At 42.2% G+C, this 10,560-nt stretch overlaps 1 pseudogene; it reads left to right on the plus strand.

Annotated features, from left to right (window-relative positions):
* Nucleotides 1–9,071: 9,071 nt before the first annotated feature.
* Nucleotides 9,072–9,939, plus strand: LOC147826509 (olfactory receptor 6N1-like; annotated as a pseudogene).
* Nucleotides 9,940–10,560: the final 621 nt, after the last annotated feature.

Consider the following 10,560-nt stretch of genomic DNA (forward strand, 5'->3'; position numbering starts at 1 on the left):
TTTTGAGAAAACTTAATAGATGTTGGAAAAACTAGCCTAATTTCCCAGAGACAGCAACACTGGAAAGCTATCAGATATTGTGTATGCTTGTGTTCCATTTATTTTACTTGCCTAAATTTCATGTCTATTTAAAATGGACCATGTTAATTGTATAATCTAATCTTCAAATTCATTATTCATTTTTGTATGTCAGGAACCTTAGAATTATCAATAGCCTCCCCAACTTTAGCAATGTCTCCTATCAGAGCTGCTCTGGTGAATGATGTGTTTTTAGCCAAATCTAATTTATTACTGGGGACAAGAAAGTTTCCTCCTCTTTCAGGGATGTCTGACTGGGTTCCCATCCCCCCTCTGTTTCTCTGCACCTGGGCCTCCTCTGTCCCCATTCTTTTCTGTCTCTGTGGGTCATTTTATCAACTGCATGGCTGAGAATTGTAAATATTCCCTGTGTTTCTCCATGGAGTTGCTGTTTTCTCACTTATTTTTCTATTTTGTCTCAGAGCAAGAAAGTTTCCCTCCTTCACAGGGCCCTAGCAGAGGATCGTGCACCGGGAGCACTTGTAGTTCACTGAAGCACAAACGCTAATGTTCATATATACATACATACATCTGTCTCTCTCTATATATATATCTCTCTATATATCACTCTGAGAGGATGACCTAGGAGGATCCCTCCCTGAGAGCAAGTCGAATAGATTGGCGTTTTCCACAGTTATTTCAGTCTTGGTTCTATAACTATAAGCGCAGTGACTGTAACTATTATTTTCCTGAACTATGATGTTGATTTTACAAGCTCAGCTTTTTGTATTGTTCTTGATAAATCTCCAGTGTCCACAGATTTTCTCTATAAATTTTCCCCTCTCTTTCTTGCTCTTTGAATTTCATGTTCATAACCACACAGAAATTCACCTAAAATGCTGAAGTTGATTTTGGGAAAGGATAGCCGCCCTGTGGGAAACACCAGGAGCTCACATCCTACCAGACGTGGTTAGGTACAGCTGCACAGAAATTAAAACACCACGTGGTCTTGTGTGGCTGAGGGTGTATTAGTACTTTAAAAAGGAAGTGAACATCAGCTCTTCAGAATTAATCTCAGTGCTCACGGTGTTCGACAGTGCTCCCTCACCCCCTGAAGCACTTTCTCCTGGACTTCTGCTTGGCTTGGTACTGCACTGTTCTCCCTACCATAAACTTCATGCTTCTTGAAAGAGCTTTCCGCATATGCTGGCGTCCAGTTTCCCCTTTATCCTCCCGCAATCCACCCCATACTTCCTGTCAAAGAAACAACTACCAGCAAACCTAAAGCAAAGCATTCAGCTCATGGCCCCTGCAATCCAAAGTGGGCTGAGCCTTTCCTCTCTCCCTGTTAAGGACTCTCCTTGAGATCTACAAGAAATAGCTGTTTCCTACCAAGATCACCACTCAGCGGAAATGGTGGCCCTCAAAATGTGGACCCAGGCTCTGCACCACTGCCATTGTGTGGGAACTTGGTGGAAATACAGTGCAGACCCTGCCCCACCGCAGACCTACAGAATCAGAACCTGGGAGAGGGGCTCAGAGCGACGTGCTCCAAGCCCCCTGCTCCACGATCATGGTGGTGTCTCCATTCGACTAAGGCAGATCCCAACAAAGAGAAGGAAAAGGATGGAAGGAGACATAGAGAGGACAAGAGGATGGATGTCTAACAATAGGAAAGGGGTCCAAGAGAGCAAGGGAGAGGGGTGAGGGGGAGTGGAAGGGGAACTAGGTAGAATAAAGATGTCCCATGGACAGGAACTAGTAACGTCCAAGAATGTAAACAATATGTGCCATAGCATGAGCTAGGATTAGTAATACCAACAAGAATGAAAATGGGGAGGAGGGAATTAGAGGAGGGAAGGGGGATGAAAAACAATCATGCATTATGTGCTTGAACCATGTCCCCAGGACGATTGCAAAATGCATGCATGTACTGCACATGGACTAAGAAAATTAAAAAATTTAAAAATATTAGCATTTGAAAAAAGATCCTGATGCCCAGTGGATCTGAAAACCACAGCACAGAACAGTATGGTTCTCATGTTTCTGTGTCTTACTGGAAACCTTTTGCATTTTCTGCTAAAAATGCCTCCTCCTCCCAACATGTTCCTTTTTGCTTTTCTTCAATTCTGTCTCCTAACTCTATTCTGGAATTTCCATCATTCAGAGTAAATTCTCAAGAACAACTCCACATTTCTCCCATAGAGTCAGTTGCTCACTTCAGAATGCCTATTCTCAATTTATGTTGTAGTTACTTAACTAGTGATAATATAATCATTTCCTGTCATGCACTCCCGGAAACATGCAATTATGCGCAACTATTTAATATGCAAGATGGTGTCTGTTACACCAAATGCGGGCAGACACCAAGTGCATCATGGTCCTGAGGGAACCAAAGTGGGTTTGAGGTAGAGATGCAGGAAATGCCAAGACTGACAGTGGGAAGGTGGCTCTGGTTAGGAAGCATGCAGCATGCCTCCTAGGGAGCCTGTGAGCACAGCAGGCCCTGCGCTCCCTCTGCAGCTGGAGTTTGCAGATGGGGGGATGGAGGGCAGGGGACTTGGAGAGATGAGTCCAGGCTGGGAGGTCTCGCTTTCCTGTGTCCCCATCAGGGCTGAGCAGGGCTGCATGCGAAGGTGGCCTAGCACCTAACTCTTCTTCATATGGAGTAACTTTGGCAAGGAGGGTATATTCCAGGCAGAGAGAAAAGGGAGGGTTTTCTTTTCAATAATACATCCAGAGTTATTAAAATAGTCTGTAATAAATGCTTATACAATAGACATGAAAAGGAAAGAGAAAGCACTAAATGATTTCAAGAGAGTAGGTACAGGGAAGAACTGAGGGGGTTTCTGAGTAGTGGGAGTGGAGGGAGAGTAGAATGCACTGCAGCTGTGCAGCTTGGTAATAAATACTCCACCTCCGCTGTGCACCAGGAGAGGGTGAACTCAGCTCCACTTCGCCCTCCTACCTCTGCCTCTTGCCCACCACGATCCTCCTGTCCAGACTTGGCTGTGCCCCAGACCCCAGAGGGGCAGAATCAGTTCTCTGATTAGAAACTTGGGCGAGCAGGCCTGCCAGAGTCCACACTTCCACTAGGATGAAGCAGGTGCCTCCTGTCTCACCCTAAAATAGCTGGTACATACCCCTCAAAACCACGACAGCAACCCTGCATCAGCAGTGCTAGGAGAGTCCTTGTGTTACCGATGTGCACCAGGAAGTGTGGGCAGGGGAGGCGATGCTCTTTGTCCCTGAAACACCAGCAGATTTCACACAGCCAGCTCATCCTGGGATAGCCAGGGAAGGCCAAGTCCAGCTGCACAGGGGGACCTGAGGCACACCCTGTGCCATCTGTCAGCAAGCCGGCATTTGGGCTAAGGTTTTCCTGAATCAACGACTTTAACCTGGCTTTCTTTCAGTACTGAAGTTTGAACCCAGAACTTTTTACTGAGCTATATCACAACCTTTTAAGGACTAGCTAAGCTGCTAAATTGTCCAGGCTGGGGTTGAACTTGTGATCCTCCTGCCTCCGGCTCCTGGAGTGCTGGGATTACAAGCATGAATCACTGAGAAGTCAGCTCCGCTGGTCACTTGAGGGGAGCTGTGTGGAAAAGTTTATCAACATCACAGCCCCAACAGTAATCTGTAAGAACAGGTTGCTCTTAGGGATTTGGCAGGCTGGTCCACACCAGGTGTGGTTCAGTTTGAGAAATTCAGTATTGAGAATGAGTGTTCCTGAGCAGTGACCTGCACCAGCCTCACTGAGAGCTGTTCCCAGTGTCCTTTGCTGTAACTCACCAAGTTGCTGAAGGTGGCCCTGTATTCCAACTCTACAGTGGGACGGAGCCCTGAGGAGCTCCAGGAATCAGCCCCAGGTTACACAGGGCAGGACTGGGATGGGGACACAGGTGTCCTGGCCCTGTCCCACACTTGGCAGGAGCAGCCTAGTGCAGTGCCCAGGACTCAGGCTGGCTGAGCTGAGTGTGCGCTGTCAGGAGATGGTGCTGATGGGGATGAGGAGAGAATATAAAGTCTTAACACCCTGACTCTGTCCTACACTCCCCTGCCACTTCTGAGCTCTGAAGCCGACCTCTTAACCACAGCGTAAAGACACGACTAAAAGGGGCACTTACAGAAGTGAGGCTGGAAGAGAGGAGGTACAGAGGGAAGCAGGAGGAGACACAGTTTGAGGAAGGAGTTTACACTTCCTTGGAGCTGTGCAGCTGGGGAGCAGGACCGTGCCCTGCCCTGTCTGCAGGAGGACACTGAGCACCATGGACAGCTGCCTGGGCTTCCTGGGGTTTAAGTGATTCTGCTGGGGTTGGGCAGCAGACGCCCTGGGAATAAAACCAAATTAACCACATATTGTCCTTGGGAGGAAAGGGACTTCTCAGGAGACACCTCACTCCTGAGAGCGGCTAGGAGTTCTCAGAAGAAATCATTCCAGCTTTGCCCTGGGTCACCACTGCTCAGCACTGGAGTAAGAGAATCAAAGTGTCTCTGTACTCTGACGAGTGAGAAACTAGAGACATTAACAGCTAAATGAATGCACATGGAGGCCATTCTCTTAAGTGAAATAAAAAGGACTCATGTGTAGATGCAGAATAGTTCCTCTGGTGTGAGAAACTGAAAGTGTAAATAAGGATCAAAATGTGTAATAGGTAATGTGAAATAGGAAGAAAAGGGGCAAAGGGGAAGGGGAAGTGGCAGGGGTAGGTGAAAGGAAAGAAGGGAATCGAATTAATATGAGAAAATGAAAAAATGAAAACAAAGTCTTTGTAAATAGGGAGGGGTGGAGGGGGTGAAGGGAGGGCAGGGGAAGGGGGGAAATCAGAATGAAGAGAGATTATGTAAAGGTACAGATTTCCAATGATGAATGTTATTATATTGGATACCTAAAATGTACCAATAAAATTAATAAAAAGAGAAGTGTATGAACAATTTTTGTTAAGTTTCAAGTGAGATATAGATTATTAACTTTTCACTACTATTTATTGATTTGCATTGCTTTATTTAGGCTTTCTATGTATTAGGAAACAGACAATGAAAACATTATGCTTCTTTACTATGAAAGTATTTATAGAAACAAGTTTGATTTTTCTTTTTATCTTTTGTGATTCTATTTTCCCATGAGGTTTTATTTAAGCTAGTCAAGTTGCCAATTTTTTTCTTTATGACAGCTGGCTTTGAGACTTCATTTAGAAAGATTTCTTTCCCTCTGACATTGTTTTAAATCACGCTCTCAAAAATCCATTAGACTCAGCTTTCTAAGTATTTTTTTAAACCTCATCTTTTTGTTTTTCCTTATGGAGAACTTTTAGTTTCTACCTTTTTTTCTCAGAGCATCATTGGTCAGTTCTTATCTCCTCTATTTCTATGGCATTAATTAGTAATGCACTAATCTGCTGTGGACTTGCTCTTCCACTAGATGCTACACAGCCAGGAATTACATACATATGCACACAGACCCTATGGTTTGGTACATAACAAGGACATACTGACAGACAGTGATTGAATTATCCTATTACAATATTATTTAAGTTTTCTGTTCATCTCAGAAGGTTTTTCCTTTCTTTCATTTTAAAGGTTCTGTTTTTTTCACATATATTATATTTTAATGTTAAACACACAACACTATTGCATAACTACCTAAATTTCTTCTGTTTATTTGGAAATATGCACATCGTACATGTGTTGCATGTTTTGGAAATAAATTTACTAATGTTATTAATAGATTTCATTAAGAATTAGTACTGGATTTGCTGAGGATGTAATTGTATTTAATTGAGTGGGTGGAGAAATATATTAATAGATTACCTATTACTGGCATTTCATCTCTGAAATGAACCAATTAATATGCTGTCATTTTTATCCACTTTTGGACAGTATTTAATATTGTTTTAGTTAGGCAAGCTTCCTTTGTATCCAGAAATTGTATGTGAGTTTTTGTTGTTCTCTTTATCCTTTGCTTTTCTTGTGGTATTTGTAAGGTTTAAAAAATGCATGATACAAAAAAGAAAGCAGCAATGGGCCCCATTACAATGTCATCTTGTTAAATAAGTCGAGGTGATTTTTTTTAAAAAAGCAAAAGCTAAGGGCAGCAAACAACAGAAATGTTGAAATGAAAAGCAAATTCTAGGACCCCTAATCTAACTCCTCCAAGGTATATCTATGTATTGTGATAATGCTGCAACCTAGTTGAACCCTAAAACATTATACTTGGTGAAGAAAAATGAGACACAAAAGTCCAGAACAGTATGGGTCCGTTTATACGAAATACTCATTGCTGTCCAGTGCATGGGCACAGGAAGTGGAGGCAGCAGTCAAGGGCTGGGATGAGGAGGAAATGAAAAGTGGCCCCTAATGGGTTAAGGACTCATTTGGTAAGTTGTGACAAAATTCTACATTTGCAGTGTGGTGAAGGGCTCTCTACATGTACTAAAATTCATTGAACTGTCACTTTAAAATCACGTGGCATCTGAAGCATACTTCAATAAAGCTTTTATGTTTAAACAAAAACAAGGGAACACTTTCTACTATGTCTGTCCAGACTGTTTTCATGCACAGCTCAACAAATTCTTTATACAAAATTTCTTTATGAAGCCACTGTCATCACTCATGTAACCTGTTCCCTAGGTGAACGTCTAAGTTGCCACCATTTCTAATGATGCTTTATTTTCCTTTTTAAAAACAAGTGTGCTGGGCCAGACGTGTAGCTCAGAAGCCCTGCCTCTGCCTGGCAAGTGCAGGATCCGGAGTTTGATCCCTGGTACTGGGGGAAAAAAAGAACCTAGAAAAAAATGTGCTAGAAATGTGCATGTAAACATAATGTGACACAGAATCCTGCGGTTGTTGGGAGGGCAAACTGTTTCAATATGAGTGTTTCCATGAGTTACCTATGGTGAGTTGTGGTATAAACATGGGTGTGGATGGGTCACTGTAATAGGACATCTTTATTACTTTCAGGAAAGTTACCCAGGAGAGGAAAAGCTGGATCAAATGGAATTTCTATCTTGAGCTTTTTGAGAAATCCCTATATTGATTCCATGGTGGCTATAATAGGCTTACATTCCCACCAACAATGTATAAGGGTTCCTTTCTCCCACAGTCTCCTCAGCATTGTTGAGTTTTCAGCCCTTTTTAGTAGTCATTCTTACTGGAGTGAAGTGGAATCTCAGTATTGTTTGATTTGCATTTCTTTAATGGCCAAAGATGCTGGACATTTTTTTAATGCATATCAGCTATTTTTGTCTTCATCTTTGAAATTTATACATTTCAATTGTTCATTTCTAATTGGTTATTTTATTTTTGGATATCTAATTTTTTCATTTCAAATTTCTGTTTTCCCTTTTATTTTCATTCCTTAGTACACACGTGTAGTACACAATTCTTACATTCCTTTAGGGAAGTTAGAACACGGACCTAATGCACTTTAATTCCTTTGTCATCCCTTTCCCTTCCCTCTCTCCCCCTCCACCGATCCCTTGACTCCTACATTTTGCATGTGTTTGCAGGACATAGTGTTTGTATTCCTTGCGTGGAGTCGATACTATGCTTCTGTCTGAGTATGTTTTGTAAGAATTTTTAGACTCCATAGATTGACTCTTCTCTCACTTGGTTGGTTGTTTCCTTTGCTGTGAGAAAGTTATTTTTAAATTGGATATAGTCTCATTTGTTGATTTTCTTATTCAATTATGATTCTGTTCAGGATGTCTTTGCCTATGGCTATGCCTTCAAGACTTTTACCAATTTCTTACCAGTAGATTTAAAATGTTGCTATTTAAGTACATACAGTTATTTGATACATTTTGATTTCACTTTTAAATGTTGTGAATAGCTTTTTAAAGTTTTATTACTGCAAGTTTGCAGTACATGAAGTTTACATTAATCTTGCTGAGTAGGAACAGGTGCATAACACAGCTTGTTGACCTTTTATAACCCCACCCCTCCCACCCACTTCAATCCCTCTGCCTCTAAACTTCCTTTTCCATGTTTTCATTATTAGAGTTGTTATTATCATTAGGTTATGTTTATGACATATAATGTTTACGTCCACTGTGATTGCTCGGTCCCTACATGTGGCATAGGCTAATAAAGATGTAAAGGAGGAAATACAGAGAGGGGAAATCAAGCGGTTTCACATTATATTCAAAGCTCTCCTTTGATACAAAGATATCAAGTCACTGTCTTTATAGCATATGCATTACATCATTTAAAATATATTCATCTTATGCAAGTGCAGTTTTCTTATGCCCACCATGGTCGAATACATTTTACACTTCTTCAGGTAGGTTGATACTAAATATATGACAACACTGACTGAGATTGTCTTTCTCTGAACACAAGATTTCTGACTTCTTTTAACAACTACTTCCTAAACATTTCCTGATCAGAGTGGCCAGAGATGGGGATGTTTACTTAAGTGCAGTCCATCTGCCTATGCAGTGCTTTCCGCCTTCTGCTCCTCGTCTTCCATGTAGGACTCGCTCACACCACACCTTACACCTCCCCTCACGGTGTCCATGAGGGATGTGGAGTTAGGCCTGCGGGCAGTGCCTTCTCTGGTGTGATAACCTGTAACCCCCGTGACTGTCTCCCGTGCTCTCACCAGGCCAGCATCCTCTCCGGTTTCCCCGTCACCCTCTGGACTTTGCAAAGAGTGTGACATTCTCAGGGACAGAGCAACCCCAGCTCTCTCACAGCCAAGGATTTGGCCTCAGCTTGGTCTCTGGTGTCGCCATTCCTGGGATCCAAAGGACAGCATTGGAACTTAAAAGGCAGATGCAGCTGTGGAATAACTACTCACTCCAGGAGGCTTTTTATTCCTAAAGTTGGACATTATTAGAATATCACACTGAAAATTATCTTGAAAATCAAATGAGACAAACCTAAAGTGTTCAGATAACTGTGGATCACATTTTTACAGCATCAATTGCTGTTATTAGAGATCATCACAGCAAAAAATAAGTGAATATTAATTTTCCATTCTTAACTCCCTGGTCATCTACCATCCTCTAGTGCTGTTGATCCTCCTCCCAGATCAGAGCAGATGAGGTATGGACAGAGCAAACTGAACCACAGTGACAGAGTTCATTTTCCTGGGGCTCTCGGGCTCCCTCCCTGTGGCTCACACTCTTTGTGACCTTCCTCACTGTGTACCTGCTCTCCCTCCTGGGGAAATCCCTCATTGTCTTCATCGTTCTCATGGACCCCACCCTCCAGACACCCACGTACACTTTCTTAGGAAATCTGTCCTTCTTGGAGATCTGGTACACAACAGCCACAGTGCCTAAGCTGCTGGCCACCTGCCTCTCTGAAGCTGTCACCATCTCTGTTCCTGCATGCATTGCCCAGCTGTATTTCTTCTTCTCCTTGGGAGCTACAGAGCGCATCCTGCTAGCTGTGGTGGCCTATGATTGGTATGTGGCCATATGCAGCCCTCTATGCTACACACTTCTCATGAGTCCTCATCTTTGCTTTCAGTTGTGAATTAGATCCTGGATTGGGGGACTCTCTGCTACTCTCCCCAATACCATACTAGTCTCTCATCTAAACTTTTGTGGCCCCCAGAAGATCAACGATTTCTTCTGTGACTCAGACCCCATTTTCAAACTCTCCTGCTCGGACACATTGTTTGTGGCGCCCCTGGGATACACATGTAGCTCTGTCGTGATTCTCTGTTCTCTGCCTGTCACTTTCTCCTCATGCCAATATTGTGGCCACAGAAGTTAGGCTGGCTTCCTGAGAGGCTTGGAAGAAAACTGTCTCCATCTGCGCCTCCCACCTCACTGTAGTCACTATCTACTATGGCACTATTCTGCCTACGTCTACCCTCCGGCCAAGTACAACGTCACCATTGGTAACCACATACTTGTAAATGTGAAAGTCAGCACATGCAATAGCAACATCTTTTCCAACCATTAACTTTCTACCCGAATATCAAAAGTTATGTGGAAAAAGTTATGTGCAAACTATCCACAAAATAATTAAAACATCACTATCAGTGGTTAACTATTTCTTTATGAAATCCCAACTGATGGCAAATATCCTTTTCCCAAAAATGGTGTTATTTTAAAAAAATCTAACCTCTTGGATTATAGTTTATTATATCTTGGATTATACTCATTAGAATATATTTAAGCCTGTCTGCCTCTGAACCTTTACTCATTCCAAAGTTCTAAATATTTTCTTTTTCACTAGAGGAAATCTACTGCTATAGGTGGTATTAGGGAGTTTACAAGGGACAATTTGTGTTATGCCACAATTGCTATTTACAAACATTTAAAAAAGGACTTTCTCATTCACTCATTTTTATCCCAACAGCTTATTTTGGAAACTCTGAGATCTTACCTTCAAAGCTTGCAATAAACGTGATTTCTCTGGAAAAAGCCAAATTTGGTAATAGTGAGAATCACATTTTTGTGTGGGATATATTGGAGCAGATCATCTTAGAGTTTCAGAAATTACACTGATGAGATCTTTATGCAAAAGAGTAACAGGATCAATCAAAATGCATATATGAGTTGATGAATGCAAAATCAAAGG

The sequence above is a fragment of the Heterocephalus glaber genome, unplaced genomic scaffold (genome assembly GCF_053883595.1).
Source record: "Heterocephalus glaber isolate CG9 unplaced genomic scaffold, H.glaber_assembly_v1.0 deba00001466, whole genome shotgun sequence".
NCBI lineage: Eukaryota > Metazoa > Chordata > Mammalia > Rodentia > Bathyergidae > Heterocephalus > Heterocephalus glaber.